Here is a 15,796-nt window from a genome sequence, read left to right as displayed (position 1 = left end):
AAGGAAGGAAGGAAGGAAGGAAGGAAGGAAGGAAGGAAGGAAGGAAGGAAGGAAGGAAGGAAGGAAGGAAGGAAGGAAGGAAGGAAGGAAGGAAGGAAGGAAGGAAGGAAGGAAGGAAGGAAGGAAGGAAGGAAGGAAGGAAGGAAGGAAGGAAGGAAGGAAGGAAGGAAGGAAGGAAGGAAGGAAGGAAGGAAGGAAGGAAGGAAGGAAGGAAGGAAGGAAGGAAGGAAGGAAGGAAGGAAGGAAGGAAGGAAGGAAGGAAGGAAGGAAGGGAAGGAAGGAAGGAAGGAAGGAAGGAAGGAAGGAAGGAAGGAAGGAAGGAAGGAAGGAAGGAAGGAAGGAAGGAAGGAAGGAAGGAAGGAAGGAAGGAAGGAAGGAAGGAAGGAAGGAAGGAAGGAATGCTCCAGCTTGCTGGGGCTTCCTTAATTGGGTTCAACAACAGAATAAAGGAATGGGTGGGGTTCGGTGGGAGACTGAACCCTGGGGTTGCTGGGAAGAGGCCCTCATTTGCATATTGTAGCCATGGATGGCCTTCTTCCGGGCAGCGGAACAGGTGATGCTCTGTCAGCAGCATAGAGCTGAGAACAGAGCAGCCTGCGGACGATGGGCTGTTGCCGTTTTTGTTTTTCCATCACCAAACCACGCACCCACTTCTAGGTGCTCTCCCTGGGCCAAGTGAGGGCTGCTGCCATGGTGGTAGGTCGGGAGGAGGCCCTTGCCCCGTATACTCTAGTTTATCTTCAGAACGTAAAAATCTTTCACCTTTTACTAAAGATTTCCATGGAGAGGAGCAAAACTGAGTTTTGTGGCAATTTTTGCATGCTCCAGCTTGCTGGGGCTTCCTTAATTGGGTTCAACAACAGAATAAAGGAATGGGTGGGTGGGGTTTCGGTGGGAGACTGAACCCTGGGGTTGCTGGGAAGAGGCCCTCATTTGCATATTGTAGCCATGGATGGCCTTCTTCCGGGCAGCGGAACAGGTGATGCTCTGTCAGCAGCCTGAGAACAGAGCAGCCTGCGTACGATGGGCTGTTGCCGTTTTTGTTTTTCCATCACCAAACCACGCACCCACTTCTAGGTGCTCTCCCTGGGCCAAGTGAGGGCTGCTGCCATGGTGGTAGGTCGGGAGGAGGCCCTTGCCCAGTATACTCTGGCTTCTCTTCAGAACGTAAAAATCTTTCGCCTTTTACTAAAGATTTTCGTGGAGAGGGACAAAACTGAGTTTTGTGTCAATTTTTGCATAATCCATCTTGCTGGGGCTTCCTTAATTGGGTTCAACAACAGAATAAAGGAATGGGTGGGTGGGGTTTCGGTGGGAGACTGAACCCTGGGGTTGCTGGGAAGATGCCCTCATTTGCATATTGTAGCCATGGATGGCCTTCTTCCGGGCAGCGGAACAGGTGATGCTCTGTCAGCAGCATAGAGCTGAGAACAGAGCAGCCTGCGGACGATGGGCTGTTGCCGTTTTTGTTTTTCCATCACCAAACCACGCACCCACTTCTAGGTGCTCTCCCTGGGCCAAGTGAGGGCTGCTGCCATGGTGGTAGGTCGGGAGGAGGCCCTTGCCCAGTGTACTCTGGCTTCTCCTCAGAACGTAAAAATCTTTCGCCTTTTACTAAAGATTTCCGTGGAGAGGAGCAAAACTGAGTTTTGTGGCAATTTTTGCATGCTCCAGCTTGCTGGGGCTTCCTTAATTGGGTTCAACAACAGAATAAAGGAATGGGTGGGTGGGGTTTCGGTGGGAGACTGAACCCTGTGGTTGCTGGGAAGAGGCCCTCATTTGCATATTGTAGCCATGGATGGCCTTCTTCCGGGCAGCGGAACAGGTGATGCTTTGCCAGCAGCATAGAGCTGAGAACAGAGCAGCCTGCGGACGATGGGCTGTTGCCGTTTTTGTTTTTCCATCACCAAACCACGCACCCACTTCTAGGTGCTCTCCCTGGGCCAAGTGAGGGCTGCTGCCATGGTGGTAGGTCGGGAGGAGGCCCTTGCCCAGTATACTCTGGCTTCTCTTCAGAACGTAAAAATCTTTCGCCTTTTACTAAAGATTTCAGCGGAGAGGAGCAAAACTGAGTTTTGTGGCAATTTTTGCATGCTCCAGCTTGCTGGGGCTTCCTTAATTGGGTTCAACAACAGAATAAAGGAATGGGTGGGGTTTCGGTGGGAGACTGAACCCTGGGGTTGCTGGGAAGAGGCCCTCATTTGCATATTGTAGCCATGGATGGCCTTCTTCCGGGCAGCGGAACAGGTGATGCTCTGTCAGCAGCCTGAGAACAGAGCAGCCTGCGTACGATGGGCTGTTGCCGTTTTTGTTTTTCCATCACCAAACCACGCACCCACTTCTAGGTGCTCTCCCTGGGCCAAGTGAGGGCTGCTGCCATGGTGGTAGGTCGGGAGGAGGCCCTTGCCCAGTATACTCTGGCTTCTCTTCAGAACGTAAAAATCTTTCGCCTTTTACTAAAGATTTTCGTGGAGAGGAACAAAACTGAGTTTTGTGGCAATTTTTGCATAATCCATCTTGCTGGGGCTTCCTTAATTGGGTTCAACAACAGAATAAAGGAATGGGTGGGTGGGGTTTCGGTGGGAGACTGAACCCTGGGGTTGCTGGGAAGATGCCCTCATTTGCATATTGTAGCCATGGATGGCCTTCTTCCGGGCAGCGGAACAGGTGATGCTCTGTCAGCAGCATAGAGCTGAGAACAGAGCAGCCTGCGGACGATGGGCTGTTGCCGTTTTTGTTTTTCCATCACCAAACCACGCACCCACTTCTAGGTGCTCTCCCTGGGCCAAGTGAGGGCTGCTGCCATGGTGGTAGGTCGGGAGGAGGCCCTTGCCCAGTGTACTCTGGCTTCTCCTCAGAACGTAAAAATCTTTCGCCTTTTACTAAAGATTTCCGTGGAGAGGAGCAAAACTGAGTTTTGTGGCAATTTTTGCATGCTCCAGCTTGCTGGGGCTTCCTTAATTGGGTTCAACAACAGAATAAAGGAATGGGTGGGTGGGGTTTCGGTGGGAGACTGAACCCTGTGGTTGCTGGGAAGAGGCCCTCATTTGCATATTGTAGCCATGGATGGCCTTCTTCCGGGCAGCGGAACAGGTGATGCTTTGCCAGCAGCATAGAGCTGAGAACAGAGCAGCCTGCGGACGATGGGCTGTTGCCGTTTTTGTTTTTCCATCACCAAACCACGCACCCACTTCTAGGTGCTCTCCCTGGGCCAAGTGAGGGCTGCTGCCATGGTGGTAGGTCGGGAGGAGGCCCTTGCCCAGTATACTCTGGCTTCTCTTCAGAACGTAAAAATCTTTCGCCTTTTACTAAAGATTTCAGCGGAGAGGAGCAAAACTGAGTTTTGTGGCAATTTTTGCATGCTCCAGCTTGCTGGGGCTTCCTTAATTGGGTTCAACAACAGAATAAAGGAATGGGTGGGGTTTCGGTGGGAGACTGAACCCTGGGGTTGCTGGGAAGAGGCCCTCATTTGCATATTGTAGCCATGGATGGCCTTCTTCCGGGCAGCGGAACAGGTGATGCTCTGTCAGCAGCATAGAGCTGAGAACAGAGCAGCCTGCGGACGATGGGCTGTTGCCGTTTTTGTTTTTCCATCACCAAACCACGCACCCACTTCTAGGTGCTCTCCCTGGGCCAAGTGAGGGCTGCTGCCATGGTGGTAGGTCGGGAGGAGGCCCTTGCCCCGTATACTCTAGTTTATCTTCAGAACGTAAAAATCTTTCACCTTTTACTAAAGATTTCCATGGAGAGGAGCAAAACTGAGTTTTGTGGCAATTTTTGCATGCTCCAGCTTGCTGGGGCTTCCTTAATTGGGTTCAACAACAGAATAAAGGAATGGGTGGGTGGGGTTTCGGTGGGAGACTGAACCCTGGGGTTGCTGGGAAGAGGCCCTCATTTGCATATTGTAGCCATGGATGGCCTTCTTCCGGGCAGCGGAACAGGTGATGCTCTGTCAGCAGCCTGAGAACAGAGCAGCCTGCGTACGATGGGCTGTTGCCGTTTTTGTTTTTCCATCACCAAACCACGCACCCACTTCTAGGTGCTCTCCCTGGGCCAAGTGAGGGCTGCTGCCATGGTGGTAGGTCGGGAGGAGGCCCTTGCCCAGTATACTCTGGCTTCTCTTCAGAACGTAAAAATCTTTCGCCTTTTACTAAAGATTTTCGTGGAGGGGAACAAAACTGAGTTTTGTGGCAATTTTTGCATAATCCATCTTGCTGGGGCTTCCTTAATTGGGTTCAACAACAGAATAAAGGAATGGGTGGGTGGGGTTTCGGTGGGAGACTGAACCCTGGGGTTGCTGGGAAGATGCCCTCATTTGCATATTGTAGCCATGGATGGCCTTCTTCCGGGCAGCGGAACAGGTGATGCTCTGTCAGCAGCATAGAGCTGAGAACAGAGCAGCCTGCGGACGATGGGCTGTTGCCGTTTTTGTTTTTCCATCACCAAACCACGCACCCACTTCTAGGTGCTCTCCCTGGGCCAAGTGAGGGCTGCTGCCATGGTGGTAGGTCGGGAGGAGGCCCTTGCCCAGTGTACTCTGGCTTCTCCTCAGAACGTAAAAATCTTTCGCCTTTTACTAAAGATTTCCGTGGAGAGGAGCAAAACTGAGTTTTGTGGCAATTTTTGCATGCTCCAGCTTGCTGGGGCTTCCTTAATTGGGTTCAACAACAGAATAAAGGAATGGGTGGGTGGGGTTTCGGTGGGAGACTGAACCCTGGGGTTGCTGGGAAGAGGCCCTCATTTGCATATTGTAGCCATGGATGGCCTTCTTCCGGGCAGCGGAACAGGTGATGCTTTGCCAGCAGCATAGAGCTGAGAACAGAGCAGCCTGCGGACGATGGGCTGTTGCCGTTTTTGTTTTTCCATCACCAAACCACGCACCCACTTCTAGGTGCTCTCCCTGGGCCAAGTGAGGGCTGCTGCCATGGTGGTAGGTCGGGAGGAGGCCCTTGCCCAGTATACTCTAGCTTCTCTTCAGAACGTAAAAATATTTCGCCTTTTACTAAAGATTTCAGCGGAGAGGAGCAAAACTGAGTTTTGTGGCAATTTTTGCATGCTCCAGCTTGCTGGGGCTTCCTTAATTGTGTTCAACAACAGAATAAAGGGATGGGTGGGGTTTCGGTGGGAGACTGAACCCTGGGGTTGCTGGGAAGAGGCCCTCATTTGCATATTGTAGCCATGGATGGCCTTCTTCCGGGCAGCGGAACAGGTGATGCTCTGTCAGCAGCATAGAGCTGAGAACAGAGCAGCCTGCGGACGATGGGCTGTTGCCGTTTTTGTTTTTCCATCACCAAACCACGCACCCACTTCTAGGTGCTCTCCCTGGGCCAAGTGAGGGCTGCTGCCATGGTGGTAGGTCGGGAGGAGGCCCTTGCCCCGTATACTCTAGTTGATCTTCAGAACGTAAAAATCTTTCACCTTTTACTAAAGATTTCCGTGGAGAGGAGCAAAACTGAGTTTTGTGGCAATTTTTGCATGCTCCAGCTTGCTGGGGCTTCCTTAATTGGGTTCAACAACAGAATAAAGGAATGGGTGGGTGGGGTTTCGGTGGGAGACTGAACCCTGGGGTTGCTGGGAAGAGGCCCTCATTTGCATATTGTAGCCATGGATGGCCTTCTTCCGGGCAGCGGAACAGGTGATGCTCTGTCAGCAGCATAGAGCTGAGAACAGAGCAGCCTGCGGACGATGGGCTGTTGCCGTTTTTGTTTTTCCATAACCAAACCACGCACCCACTTCTAGGTGTTCTCCCTGGGCCAAGTGAGGGCTGCTGCCATGGTGGTAGGTCGGGAGGAGGCCCTTGCCCAGTATACTCTGCCTTCTCTTCAGAACGTAAAAATCTTTCGCCTTTTACTAAAGATTTCCGTGGAGAGGAGCAAAACTGAGGTTTGTGGCAATTTTTGCATGCTCCAGCTTGCTGGGGCATCCTTAATTGGGTTCAACAACAGAATAAAGGAATGGGTGGGTGGGGTTTCGGTGGGAGACTGAACCCTGGGGTTGCTGGGAAGAGGCCCTCATTTGCATATTGTAGCCATGGATGGCCTTCTTCCGGGCAGCGGAACAGGTGATGCTCTGTCAGCAGCATAGAGCTGAGGACAGAGCAGCCTGCGGATGATGGGCTGTTGCCGTTTTTGATTTTCCATCACCAAACCACGCACCAACTTCTAGGTGCTCTCCCTGGGCCAAGTGAGGGCTGCTGCCATGGTGGTAGGTCGGGAGGAGGCCCTTGCCCAGTACACTCTAGCTTCTCTTCAGAACGTAAAAATCTTTCGCCTTTTACTAAAGATTTCCGTGTAGAGGAGCAAAACTGAGTTTTGTGGCAATTTTTGCATGCTCCAGCTTGCTGGGGCTTCCTTAATTGGGTTCAACAACAGAATAAAGGAATGGGTGGGTGGGGTTTCGGTGGGAGACTGAACCCTGTGGTTGCTGGGAAGAGGCCCTCATTTGCATATTGTAGCCATGGATGGCCTTCTTCCGGGCAGCGGAACAGGTGATGCTTTGCCAGCAGCATAGAGCTGAGAACAGAGCAGCCTGCGGACGATGGGCTGTTGCCGTTTTTGTTTTTCCATCACCAAACCACGCACCCACTTCTAGGTGCTCTCCCTGGGCCAAGTGAGGGCTGCTGCCATGGTGGTAGGTCGGGAGGAGGCCCTTGCCCAGTATACTCTGGCTTCTCTTCAGAACGTAAAAATCTTTCGCCTTTTACTAAAGATTTCAGCGGAGAGGAGCAAAACTGAGTTTTGTGGCAATTTTTGCATGCTCCAGCTTGCTGGGGCTTCCTTAATTGGGTTCAACAACAGAATAAAGGAATGGGTGGGGTTTCGGTGGGAGACTGAACCCTGGGGTTGCTGGGAAGAGGCCCTCATTTGCATATTGTAGCCATGGATGGCCTTCTTCCGGGCAGCGGAACAGGTGATGCTCTGTCAGCAGCCTGAGAACAGAGCAGCCTGCGTACGATGGGCTGTTGCCGTTTTTGTTTTTCCATCACCAAACCACGCACCCACTTCTAGGTGCTCTCCCTGGGCCAAGTGAGGGCTGCTGCCATGGTGGTAGGTCGGGAGGAGGCCCTTGCCCAGTATACTCTGGCTTCTCTTCAGAACGTAAAAATCTTTCGCCTTTTACTAAAGATTTTCGTGGAGAGGAACAAAACTGAGTTTTGTGGCAATTTTTGCATAATCCATCTTGCTGGGGCTTCCTTAATTGGGTTCAACAACAGAATAAAGGAATGGGTGGGTGGGGTTTCGGTGGGAGACTGAACCCTGGGGTTGCTGGGAAGATGCCCTCATTTGCATATTGTAGCCATGGATGGCCTTCTTCCGGGCAGCGGAACAGGTGATGCTCTGTCAGCAGCATAGAGCTGAGAACAGAGCAGCCTGCGGACGATGGGCTGTTGCCGTTTTTGTTTTTCCATCACCAAACCACGCACCCACTTCTAGGTGCTCTCCCTGGGCCAAGTGAGGGCTGCTGCCATGGTGGTAGGTCGGGAGGAGGCCCTTGCCCAGTGTACTCTGGCTTCTCCTCAGAACGTAAAAATCTTTCGCCTTTTACTAAAGATTTCCGTGGAGAGGAGCAAAACTGAGTTTTGTGGCAATTTTTGCATGCTCCAGCTTGCTGGGGCTTCCTTAATTGGGTTCAACAACAGAATAAAGGAATGGGTGGGTGGGGTTTCGGTGGGAGACTGAACCCTGTGGTTGCTGGGAAGAGGCCCTCATTTGCATATTGTAGCCATGGATGGCCTTCTTCCGGGCAGCGGAACAGGTGATGCTTTGCCAGCAGCATAGAGCTGAGAACAGAGCAGCCTGCGGACGATGGGCTGTTGCCGTTTTTGTTTTTCCATCACCAAACCACGCACCCACTTCTAGGTGCTCTCCCTGGGCCAAGTGAGGGCTGCTGCCATGGTGGTAGGTCGGGAGGAGGCCCTTGCCCAGTATACTCTGGCTTCTCTTCAGAACGTAAAAATCTTTCGCCTTTTACTAAAGATTTCAGCGGAGAGGAGCAAAACTGAGTTTTGTGGCAATTTTTGCATGCTCCAGCTTGCTGGGGCTTCCTTAATTGGGTTCAACAACAGAATAAAGGAATGGGTGGGGTTTCGGTGGGAGACTGAACCCTGGGGTTGCTGGGAAGAGGCCCTCATTTGCATATTGTAGCCATGGATGGCCTTCTTCCGGGCAGCGGAACAGGTGATGCTCTGTCAGCAGCCTGAGAACAGAGCAGCCTGCGTACGATGGGCTGTTGCCGTTTTTGTTTTTCCATCACCAAACCACGCACCCACTTCTAGGTGCTCTCCCTGGGCCAAGTGAGGGCTGCTGCCATGGTGGTAGGTCGGGAGGAGGCCCTTGCCCAGTATACTCTGGCTTCTCTTCAGAACGTAAAAATCTTTCGCCTTTTACTAAAGATTTTCGTGGAGAGGAACAAAACTGAGTTTTGTGGCAATTTTTGCATAATCCATCTTGCTGGGGCTTCCTTAATTGGGTTCAACAACAGAATAAAGGAATGGGTGGGTGGGGTTTCGGTGGGAGACTGAACCCTGGGGTTGCTGGGAAGATGCCCTCATTTGCATATTGTAGCCATGGATGGCCTTCTTCCGGGCAGCGGAACAGGTGATGCTCTGTCAGCAGCATAGAGCTGAGAACAGAGCAGCCTGCGGACGATGGGCTGTTGCCGTTTTTGTTTTTCCATCACCAAACCACGCACCCACTTCTAGGTGCTCTCCCTGGGCCAAGTGAGGGCTGCTGCCATGGTGGTAGGTCGGGAGGAGGCCCTTGCCCAGTGTACTCTGGCTTCTCCTCAGAACGTAAAAATCTTTCGCCTTTTACTAAAGATTTCCGTGGAGAGGAGCAAAACTGAGTTTTGTGGCAATTTTTGCATGCTCCAGCTTGCTGGGGCTTCCTTAATTGGGTTCAACAACAGAATAAAGGAATGGGTGGGTGGGGTTTCGGTGGGAGACTGAACCCTGTGGTTGCTGGGAAGAGGCCCTCATTTGCATATTGTAGCCATGGATGGCCTTCTTCCGGGCAGCGGAACAGGTGATGCTTTGCCAGCAGCATAGAGCTGAGAACAGAGCAGCCTGCGGACGATGGGCTGTTGCCGTTTTTGTTTTTCCATCACCAAACCACGCACCCACTTCTAGGTGCTCTCCCTGGGCCAAGTGAGGGCTGCTGCCATGGTGGTAGGTCGGGAGGAGGCCCTTGCCCAGTATACTCTGGCTTCTCTTCAGAACGTAAAAATCTTTCGCCTTTTACTAAAGATTTCAGCGGAGAGGAGCAAAACTGAGTTTTGTGGCAATTTTTGCATGCTCCAGCTTGCTGGGGCTTCCTTAATTGGGTTCAACAACAGAATAAAGGAATGGGTGGGGTTTCGGTGGGAGACTGAACCCTGGGGTTGCTGGGAAGAGGCCCTCATTTGCATATTGTAGCCATGGATGGCCTTCTTCCGGGCAGCGGAACAGGTGATGCTCTGTCAGCAGCATAGAGCTGAGAACAGAGCAGCCTGCGGACGATGGGCTGTTGCCGTTTTTGTTTTTCCATCACCAAACCACGCACCCACTTCTAGGTGCTCTCCCTGGGCCAAGTGAGGGCTGCTGCCATGGTGGTAGGTCGGGAGGAGGCCCTTGCCCCGTATACTCTAGTTTATCTTCAGAACGTAAAAATCTTTCACCTTTTACTAAAGATTTCCATGGAGAGGAGCAAAACTGAGTTTTGTGGCAATTTTTGCATGCTCCAGCTTGCTGGGGCTTCCTTAATTGGGTTCAACAACAGAATAAAGGAATGGGTGGGTGGGGTTTCGGTGGGAGACTGAACCCTGGGGTTGCTGGGAAGAGGCCCTCATTTGCATATTGTAGCCATGGATGGCCTTCTTCCGGGCAGCGGAACAGGTGATGCTCTGTCAGCAGCCTGAGAACAGAGCAGCCTGCGTACGATGGGCTGTTGCCGTTTTTGTTTTTCCATCACCAAACCACGCACCCACTTCTAGGTGCTCTCCCTGGGCCAAGTGAGGGCTGCTGCCATGGTGGTAGGTCGGGAGGAGGCCCTTGCCCAGTATACTCTGGCTTCTCTTCAGAACGTAAAAATCTTTCGCCTTTTACTAAAGATTTTCGTGGAGGGGAACAAAACTGAGTTTTGTGGCAATTTTTGCATAATCCATCTTGCTGGGGCTTCCTTAATTGGGTTCAACAACAGAATAAAGGAATGGGTGGGTGGGGTTTCGGTGGGAGACTGAACCCTGGGGTTGCTGGGAAGATGCCCTCATTTGCATATTGTAGCCATGGATGGCCTTCTTCCGGGCAGCGGAACAGGTGATGCTCTGTCAGCAGCATAGAGCTGAGAACAGAGCAGCCTGCGGACGATGGGCTGTTGCCGTTTTTGTTTTTCCATCACCAAACCACGCACCCACTTCTAGGTGCTCTCCCTGGGCCAAGTGAGGGCTGCTGCCATGGTGGTAGGTCGGGAGGAGGCCCTTGCCCAGTGTACTCTGGCTTCTCCTCAGAACGTAAAAATCTTTCGCCTTTTACTAAAGATTTCCGTGGAGAGGAGCAAAACTGAGTTTTGTGGCAATTTTTGCATGCTCCAGCTTGCTGGGGCTTCCTTAATTGGGTTCAACAACAGAATAAAGGAATGGGTGGGTGGGGTTTCGGTGGGAGACTGAACCCTGGGGTTGCTGGGAAGAGGCCCTCATTTGCATATTGTAGCCATGGATGGCCTTCTTCCGGGCAGCGGAACAGGTGATGCTTTGCCAGCAGCATAGAGCTGAGAACAGAGCAGCCTGCGGACGATGGGCTGTTGCCGTTTTTGTTTTTCCATCACCAAACCACGCACCCACTTCTAGGTGCTCTCCCTGGGCCAAGTGAGGGCTGCTGCCATGGTGGTAGGTCGGGAGGAGGCCCTTGCCCAGTATACTCTAGCTTCTCTTCAGAACGTAAAAATATTTCGCCTTTTACTAAAGATTTCAGCGGAGAGGAGCAAAACTGAGTTTTGTGGCAATTTTTGCATGCTCCAGCTTGCTGGGGCTTCCTTAATTGTGTTCAACAACAGAATAAAGGGATGGGTGGGGTTTCGGTGGGAGACTGAACCCTGGGGTTGCTGGGAAGAGGCCCTCATTTGCATATTGTAGCCATGGATGGCCTTCTTCCGGGCAGCGGAACAGGTGATGCTCTGTCAGCAGCATAGAGCTGAGAACAGAGCAGCCTGCGGACGATGGGCTGTTGCCGTTTTTGTTTTTCCATCACCAAACCACGCACCCACTTCTAGGTGCTCTCCCTGGGCCAAGTGAGGGCTGCTGCCATGGTGGTAGGTCGGGAGGAGGCCCTTGCCCCGTATACTCTAGTTGATCTTCAGAACGTAAAAATCTTTCACCTTTTACTAAAGATTTCCGTGGAGAGGAGCAAAACTGAGTTTTGTGGCAATTTTTGCATGCTCCAGCTTGCTGGGGCTTCCTTAATTGGGTTCAACAACAGAATAAAGGAATGGGTGGGTGGGGTTTCGGTGGGAGACTGAACCCTGGGGTTGCTGGGAAGAGGCCCTCATTTGCATATTGTAGCCATGGATGGCCTTCTTCCGGGCAGCGGAACAGGTGATGCTCTGTCAGCAGCATAGAGCTGAGAACAGAGCAGCCTGCGGACGATGGGCTGTTGCCGTTTTTGTTTTTCCATAACCAAACCACGCACCCACTTCTAGGTGTTCTCCCTGGGCCAAGTGAGGGCTGCTGCCATGGTGGTAGGTCGGGAGGAGGCCCTTGCCCAGTATACTCTGCCTTCTCTTCAGAACGTAAAAATCTTTCGCCTTTTACTAAAGATTTCCGTGGAGAGGAGCAAAACTGAGGTTTGTGGCAATTTTTGCATGCTCCAGCTTGCTGGGGCATCCTTAATTGGGTTCAACAACAGAATAAAGGAATGGGTGGGTGGGGTTTCGGTGGGAGACTGAACCCTGGGGTTGCTGGGAAGAGGCCCTCATTTGCATATTGTAGCCATGGATGGCCTTCTTCCGGGCAGCGGAACAGGTGATGCTCTGTCAGCAGCATAGAGCTGAGGACAGAGCAGCCTGCGGATGATGGGCTGTTGCCGTTTTTGTTTTTCCATCACCAAACCACGCACCAACTTCTAGGTGCTCTCCCTGGGCCAAGTGAGGGCTGCTGCCATGGTGGTAGGTCGGGAGGAGGCCCTTGCCCAGTACACTCTAGCTTCTCTTCAGAACGTAAAAATCTTTCGCCTTTTACTAAAGATTTCCGTGTAGAGGAGCAAAACTGAGTTTTGTGGCAATTTTTGCATGCTCCAGCTTGCTGGGGCTTCCTTAATTGGGTTCAACAACAGAATAAAGGAATGGGTGGGGTTTCGGTGGGAGACTGAACCCTGGGGTTGCTGGGAAGAGGCCCTCATTTGCATATTGTAGCCATGGATGGCCTTCTTCCGGGCAGCGGAACAGGTGATGCTCTGTCAGCAGCCTGAGAACAGAGCAGCCTGCGTACGATGGGCTGTTGCCGTTTTTGTTTTTCCATCACCAAACCACGCACCCACTTCTAGGTGCTCTCCCTGGGCCAAGTGAGGGCTGCTGCCATGGTGGTAGGTCGGGAGGAGGCCCTTGCCCAGTATACTCTGGCTTCCCTTCAGAACGTAAAAATCTTTCGCCTTTTACTAAAGATTTTCATGGAGAGGAACAAAACTGAGTTTTGTGGCAATTTTTGCATAATCCATCTTGCTGGGGCTTCCTTAATTGGGTTCAACAACAGAATAAAGGAATGGGTGGGTGGGGTTTCGGTGGGAGACTGAACCCTGGGGTTGCTGGGAAGATGCCCTCATTTGCATATTGTAGCCATGGATGGCCTTCTTCCGGGCAGCGGAACAGGTGATGCTCTGTCAGCAGCATAGAGCTGAGAACAGAGCAGCCTGCGGACGATGGGCTGTTGCCGTTTTTGTTTTTCCATCACCAAACCACGCACCCACTTCTAGGTGCTCTCCCTGGGCCAAGTGAGGGCTGCTGCCATGGTGGTAGGTCGGGAGGAGGCCCTTGCCCAGTTTACTCTGGCTTCTCCTCAGAACGTAAAAATCTTTCGCCTTTTACTAAAGATTTCCGTGGAGAGGAGCAAAACTGAGTTTTGTGGCAATTTTTGCATGCTCCAGCTTGCTGGGGCTTCCTTAATTGGGTTCAACAACAGAATAAAGGAATGGGTGGGTGGGGTTTCGGTGGGAGACTGAACCCTGTGGTTGCTGGGAAGAGGCCCTCATTTGCATATTGTAGCCATGGATGGCCTTCTTCCGGGCAGCGGAACAGGTGATGCTTTGCCAGCAGCATAGAGCTGAGAACAGAGCAGCCTGCGGACGATGGGCTGTTGCCGTTTTTGTTTTTCCATCACCAAACCACGCACCCACTTCTAGGTGCTCTCCCTGGGCCAAGTGAGGGCTGCTGCCATGGTGGTAGGTCGGGAGGAGGCCCTTGCCCAGTATACTCTGGCTTCTCTTCAGAACGTAAAAATCTTTCGCCTTTTACTAAAGATTTCAGCGGAGAGGAGCAAAACTGAGTTTTGTGGCAATTTTTGCATGCTCCAGCTTGCTGGGGCTTCCTTAATTGGGTTCAACAACAGAATAAAGGAATGGGTGGGGTTTCGGTGGGAGACTGAACCCTGGGGTTGCTGGGAAGAGGCCCTCATTTGCATATTGTAGCCATGGATGGCCTTCTTCCGGGCAGCGGAACAGGTGATGCTCTGTCAGCAGCATAGAGCTGAGAACAGAGCAGCCTGCGGACGATGGGCTGTTGCCGTTTTTGTTTTTCCATCACCAAACCACGCACCCACTTCTAGGTGCTCTCCCTGGGCCAAGTGAGGGCTGCTGCCATGGTGGTAGGTCGGGAGGAGGCCCTTGCCCCGTATACTCTAGTTTATCTTCAGAACGTAAAAATCTTTCACCTTTTACTAAAGATTTCCATGGAGAGGAGCAAAACTGAGTTTTGTGGCAATTTTTGCATGCTCCAGCTTGCTGGGGCTTCCTTAATTGGGTTCAACAACAGAATAAAGGAATGGGTGGGTGGGGTTTCGGTGGGAGACTGAACCCTGGGGTTGCTGGGAAGAGGCCCTCATTTGCATATTGTAGCCATGGATGGCCTTCTTCCGGGCAGCGGAACAGGTGATGCTCTGTCAGCAGCCTGAGAACAGAGCAGCCTGCGTACGATGGGCTGTTGCCGTTTTTGTTTTTCCATCACCAAACCACGCACCCACTTCTAGGTGCTCTCCCTGGGCCAAGTGAGGGCTGCTGCCATGGTGGTAGGTCGGGAGGAGGCCCTTGCCCAGTATACTCTGGCTTCTCTTCAGAACGTAAAAATCTTTCGCCTTTTACTAAAGATTTTCGTGGAGAGGGACAAAACTGAGTTTTGTGGCAATTTTTGCATAATCCATCTTGCTGGGGCTTCCTTAATTGGGTTCAACAACAGAATAAAGGAATGGGTGGGTGGGGTTTCGGTGGGAGACTGAACCCTGGGGTTGCTGGGAAGATGCCCTCATTTGCATATTGTAGCCATGGATGGCCTTCTTCCGGGCAGCGGAACAGGTGATGCTCTGTCAGCAGCATAGAGCTGAGAACAGAGCAGCCTGCGGACGATGGGCTGTTGCCGTTTTTGTTTTTCCATCACCAAACCACGCACCCACTTCTAGGTGCTCTCCCTGGGCCAAGTGAGGGCTGCTGCCATGGTGGTAGGTCGGGAGGAGGCCCTTGCCCAGTGTACTCTGGCTTCTCCTCAGAACGTAAAAATCTTTCGCCTTTTACTAAAGATTTCCGTGGAGAGGAGCAAAACTGAGTTTTGTGGCAATTTTTGCATGCTCCAGCTTGCTGGGGCTTCCTTAATTGGGTTCAACAACAGAATAAAGGAATGGGTGGGTGGGGTTTCGGTGGGAGACTGAACCCTGTGGTTGCTGGGAAGAGGCCCTCATTTGCATATTGTAGCCATGGATGGCCTTCTTCCGGGCAGCGGAACAGGTGATGCTTTGCCAGCAGCATAGAGCTGAGAACAGAGCAGCCTGCGGACGATGGGCTGTTGCCGTTTTTGTTTTTCCATCACCAAACCACGCACCCACTTCTAGGTGCTCTCCCTGGGCCAAGTGAGGGCTGCTGCCATGGTGGTAGGTCGGGAGGAGGCCCTTGCCCAGTAAACTCTGGCTTCTCTTCAGAACGTAAAAATCTTTCGCCTTTTACTAAAGATTTCAGCGGAGAGGAGCAAAACTGAGTTTTGTGGCAATTTTTGCATGCTCCAGCTTGCTGGGGCTTCCTTAATTGGGTTCAACAACAGAATAAAGGAATGGGTGGGGTTTCGGTGGGAGACTGAACCCTGGGGTTGCTGGGAAGAGGCCCTCATTTGCATATTGTAGCCATGGATGGCCTTCTTCCGGGCAGCGGAACAGGTGATGCTCTGTCAGCAGCCTGAGAACAGAGCAGCCTGCGTACGATGGGCTGTTGCCGTTTTTGTTTTTCCATCACCAAACCACGCACCCACTTCTAGGTGCTCTCCCTGGGCCAAGTGAGGGCTGCTGCCATGGTGGTAGGTCGGGAGGAGGCCCTTGCCCCGTATACTCTAGTTTATCTTCAGAACGTAAAAATCTTTCACCTTTTACTAAAGATTTCCATGGAGAGGAGCAAAACTGAGTTTTGTGGCAATTTTTGCATGCTCCAGCTTGCTGGGGCTTCCTTAATTGGGTTCAACAACAGAATAAAGGAATGGGTGGGTGGGGTTTCGGTGGGAGACTGAACCCTGTGGTTGCTGGGAAGAGGCCCTCATTTGCATATTGTAGCCATGGATGGCCTTCTTCCGGGCAGCGGAACAGG

At 52.0% G+C, this 15,796-nt stretch overlaps 36 non-coding genes across 36 annotated transcripts; all 36 read left to right on the top strand.

Moving 5' to 3' along the window:
- Window positions 1–724: 724 nt before the first annotated feature.
- Window positions 725–840, top strand: LOC143810713 (U5 spliceosomal RNA). Its single transcript, XR_013223148.1, has one exon. It is a non-coding gene; the product is annotated as a U5 spliceosomal RNA (small nuclear RNA).
- Window positions 841–1,144: 304 nt separating this feature from the next.
- On the top strand, window positions 1,145–1,260 carry LOC143810660 (U5 spliceosomal RNA). Its single transcript, XR_013223101.1, has one exon. It is a non-coding gene; the product is annotated as a U5 spliceosomal RNA (small nuclear RNA).
- A 310-nt stretch (window positions 1,261–1,570) lies between these two features.
- On the top strand, window positions 1,571–1,686 carry LOC143810401 (U5 spliceosomal RNA). The gene has a single exon (XR_013222857.1). It is a non-coding gene; the product is annotated as a U5 spliceosomal RNA (small nuclear RNA).
- A 310-nt stretch (window positions 1,687–1,996) lies between these two features.
- Window positions 1,997–2,112, top strand: LOC143810576 (U5 spliceosomal RNA). The gene has a single exon (XR_013223026.1). It is a non-coding gene; the product is annotated as a U5 spliceosomal RNA (small nuclear RNA).
- Window positions 2,113–2,412: 300 nt separating this feature from the next.
- Window positions 2,413–2,528, top strand: LOC143810652 (U5 spliceosomal RNA). The gene has a single exon (XR_013223094.1). It is a non-coding gene; the product is annotated as a U5 spliceosomal RNA (small nuclear RNA).
- A 310-nt stretch (window positions 2,529–2,838) lies between these two features.
- LOC143810400 (U5 spliceosomal RNA) lies at window positions 2,839–2,954 on the top strand. Its single transcript, XR_013222856.1, has one exon. It is a non-coding gene; the product is annotated as a U5 spliceosomal RNA (small nuclear RNA).
- Window positions 2,955–3,264: 310 nt separating this feature from the next.
- LOC143810575 (U5 spliceosomal RNA) lies at window positions 3,265–3,380 on the top strand. Its single transcript, XR_013223025.1, has one exon. It is a non-coding gene; the product is annotated as a U5 spliceosomal RNA (small nuclear RNA).
- Window positions 3,381–3,686: 306 nt separating this feature from the next.
- On the top strand, window positions 3,687–3,802 carry LOC143810712 (U5 spliceosomal RNA). The gene has a single exon (XR_013223147.1). It is a non-coding gene; the product is annotated as a U5 spliceosomal RNA (small nuclear RNA).
- A 304-nt stretch (window positions 3,803–4,106) lies between these two features.
- Window positions 4,107–4,222, top strand: LOC143810670 (U5 spliceosomal RNA). Its single transcript, XR_013223109.1, has one exon. It is a non-coding gene; the product is annotated as a U5 spliceosomal RNA (small nuclear RNA).
- Window positions 4,223–4,532: 310 nt separating this feature from the next.
- LOC143810399 (U5 spliceosomal RNA) lies at window positions 4,533–4,648 on the top strand. Its single transcript, XR_013222855.1, has one exon. It is a non-coding gene; the product is annotated as a U5 spliceosomal RNA (small nuclear RNA).
- A 310-nt stretch (window positions 4,649–4,958) lies between these two features.
- On the top strand, window positions 4,959–5,074 carry LOC143810694 (U5 spliceosomal RNA). The gene has a single exon (XR_013223130.1). It is a non-coding gene; the product is annotated as a U5 spliceosomal RNA (small nuclear RNA).
- A 306-nt stretch (window positions 5,075–5,380) lies between these two features.
- On the top strand, window positions 5,381–5,496 carry LOC143810708 (U5 spliceosomal RNA). The gene has a single exon (XR_013223143.1). It is a non-coding gene; the product is annotated as a U5 spliceosomal RNA (small nuclear RNA).
- Window positions 5,497–5,806: 310 nt separating this feature from the next.
- Window positions 5,807–5,922, top strand: LOC143810527 (U5 spliceosomal RNA). The gene has a single exon (XR_013222978.1). It is a non-coding gene; the product is annotated as a U5 spliceosomal RNA (small nuclear RNA).
- A 310-nt stretch (window positions 5,923–6,232) lies between these two features.
- LOC143810411 (U5 spliceosomal RNA) lies at window positions 6,233–6,348 on the top strand. Its single transcript, XR_013222867.1, has one exon. It is a non-coding gene; the product is annotated as a U5 spliceosomal RNA (small nuclear RNA).
- A 310-nt stretch (window positions 6,349–6,658) lies between these two features.
- On the top strand, window positions 6,659–6,774 carry LOC143810574 (U5 spliceosomal RNA). The gene has a single exon (XR_013223024.1). It is a non-coding gene; the product is annotated as a U5 spliceosomal RNA (small nuclear RNA).
- A 300-nt stretch (window positions 6,775–7,074) lies between these two features.
- On the top strand, window positions 7,075–7,190 carry LOC143810651 (U5 spliceosomal RNA). Its single transcript, XR_013223093.1, has one exon. It is a non-coding gene; the product is annotated as a U5 spliceosomal RNA (small nuclear RNA).
- Window positions 7,191–7,500: 310 nt separating this feature from the next.
- LOC143810398 (U5 spliceosomal RNA) lies at window positions 7,501–7,616 on the top strand. The gene has a single exon (XR_013222854.1). It is a non-coding gene; the product is annotated as a U5 spliceosomal RNA (small nuclear RNA).
- A 310-nt stretch (window positions 7,617–7,926) lies between these two features.
- Window positions 7,927–8,042, top strand: LOC143810573 (U5 spliceosomal RNA). The gene has a single exon (XR_013223023.1). It is a non-coding gene; the product is annotated as a U5 spliceosomal RNA (small nuclear RNA).
- A 300-nt stretch (window positions 8,043–8,342) lies between these two features.
- LOC143810650 (U5 spliceosomal RNA) lies at window positions 8,343–8,458 on the top strand. Its single transcript, XR_013223092.1, has one exon. It is a non-coding gene; the product is annotated as a U5 spliceosomal RNA (small nuclear RNA).
- A 310-nt stretch (window positions 8,459–8,768) lies between these two features.
- LOC143810396 (U5 spliceosomal RNA) lies at window positions 8,769–8,884 on the top strand. The gene has a single exon (XR_013222852.1). It is a non-coding gene; the product is annotated as a U5 spliceosomal RNA (small nuclear RNA).
- Window positions 8,885–9,194: 310 nt separating this feature from the next.
- Window positions 9,195–9,310, top strand: LOC143810572 (U5 spliceosomal RNA). The gene has a single exon (XR_013223022.1). It is a non-coding gene; the product is annotated as a U5 spliceosomal RNA (small nuclear RNA).
- A 306-nt stretch (window positions 9,311–9,616) lies between these two features.
- On the top strand, window positions 9,617–9,732 carry LOC143810711 (U5 spliceosomal RNA). The gene has a single exon (XR_013223146.1). It is a non-coding gene; the product is annotated as a U5 spliceosomal RNA (small nuclear RNA).
- Window positions 9,733–10,036: 304 nt separating this feature from the next.
- LOC143810668 (U5 spliceosomal RNA) lies at window positions 10,037–10,152 on the top strand. Its single transcript, XR_013223108.1, has one exon. It is a non-coding gene; the product is annotated as a U5 spliceosomal RNA (small nuclear RNA).
- Window positions 10,153–10,462: 310 nt separating this feature from the next.
- On the top strand, window positions 10,463–10,578 carry LOC143810395 (U5 spliceosomal RNA). Its single transcript, XR_013222851.1, has one exon. It is a non-coding gene; the product is annotated as a U5 spliceosomal RNA (small nuclear RNA).
- Window positions 10,579–10,888: 310 nt separating this feature from the next.
- LOC143810693 (U5 spliceosomal RNA) lies at window positions 10,889–11,004 on the top strand. The gene has a single exon (XR_013223129.1). It is a non-coding gene; the product is annotated as a U5 spliceosomal RNA (small nuclear RNA).
- A 306-nt stretch (window positions 11,005–11,310) lies between these two features.
- Window positions 11,311–11,426, top strand: LOC143810707 (U5 spliceosomal RNA). The gene has a single exon (XR_013223141.1). It is a non-coding gene; the product is annotated as a U5 spliceosomal RNA (small nuclear RNA).
- Window positions 11,427–11,736: 310 nt separating this feature from the next.
- On the top strand, window positions 11,737–11,852 carry LOC143810526 (U5 spliceosomal RNA). The gene has a single exon (XR_013222977.1). It is a non-coding gene; the product is annotated as a U5 spliceosomal RNA (small nuclear RNA).
- A 310-nt stretch (window positions 11,853–12,162) lies between these two features.
- LOC143810410 (U5 spliceosomal RNA) lies at window positions 12,163–12,278 on the top strand. Its single transcript, XR_013222866.1, has one exon. It is a non-coding gene; the product is annotated as a U5 spliceosomal RNA (small nuclear RNA).
- A 300-nt stretch (window positions 12,279–12,578) lies between these two features.
- On the top strand, window positions 12,579–12,694 carry LOC143810722 (U5 spliceosomal RNA). Its single transcript, XR_013223156.1, has one exon. It is a non-coding gene; the product is annotated as a U5 spliceosomal RNA (small nuclear RNA).
- Window positions 12,695–13,004: 310 nt separating this feature from the next.
- LOC143810292 (U5 spliceosomal RNA) lies at window positions 13,005–13,120 on the top strand. Its single transcript, XR_013222751.1, has one exon. It is a non-coding gene; the product is annotated as a U5 spliceosomal RNA (small nuclear RNA).
- A 310-nt stretch (window positions 13,121–13,430) lies between these two features.
- LOC143810571 (U5 spliceosomal RNA) lies at window positions 13,431–13,546 on the top strand. The gene has a single exon (XR_013223021.1). It is a non-coding gene; the product is annotated as a U5 spliceosomal RNA (small nuclear RNA).
- A 306-nt stretch (window positions 13,547–13,852) lies between these two features.
- Window positions 13,853–13,968, top strand: LOC143810710 (U5 spliceosomal RNA). The gene has a single exon (XR_013223145.1). It is a non-coding gene; the product is annotated as a U5 spliceosomal RNA (small nuclear RNA).
- Window positions 13,969–14,272: 304 nt separating this feature from the next.
- Window positions 14,273–14,388, top strand: LOC143810671 (U5 spliceosomal RNA). The gene has a single exon (XR_013223110.1). It is a non-coding gene; the product is annotated as a U5 spliceosomal RNA (small nuclear RNA).
- A 310-nt stretch (window positions 14,389–14,698) lies between these two features.
- Window positions 14,699–14,814, top strand: LOC143810394 (U5 spliceosomal RNA). Its single transcript, XR_013222850.1, has one exon. It is a non-coding gene; the product is annotated as a U5 spliceosomal RNA (small nuclear RNA).
- A 310-nt stretch (window positions 14,815–15,124) lies between these two features.
- LOC143810600 (U5 spliceosomal RNA) lies at window positions 15,125–15,240 on the top strand. The gene has a single exon (XR_013223049.1). It is a non-coding gene; the product is annotated as a U5 spliceosomal RNA (small nuclear RNA).
- Window positions 15,241–15,540: 300 nt separating this feature from the next.
- Window positions 15,541–15,656, top strand: LOC143810709 (U5 spliceosomal RNA). Its single transcript, XR_013223144.1, has one exon. It is a non-coding gene; the product is annotated as a U5 spliceosomal RNA (small nuclear RNA).
- The last annotated feature ends 140 nt before the right edge of the window (window positions 15,657–15,796 follow it).

The sequence above is a fragment of the Ranitomeya variabilis genome, chromosome 2 (genome assembly GCF_051348905.1).
Source record: "Ranitomeya variabilis isolate aRanVar5 chromosome 2, aRanVar5.hap1, whole genome shotgun sequence".
Lineage (NCBI taxonomy): Eukaryota > Metazoa > Chordata > Amphibia > Anura > Dendrobatidae > Ranitomeya > Ranitomeya variabilis.
This window is presented reverse-complemented; position numbering and strand designations above follow the sequence as displayed.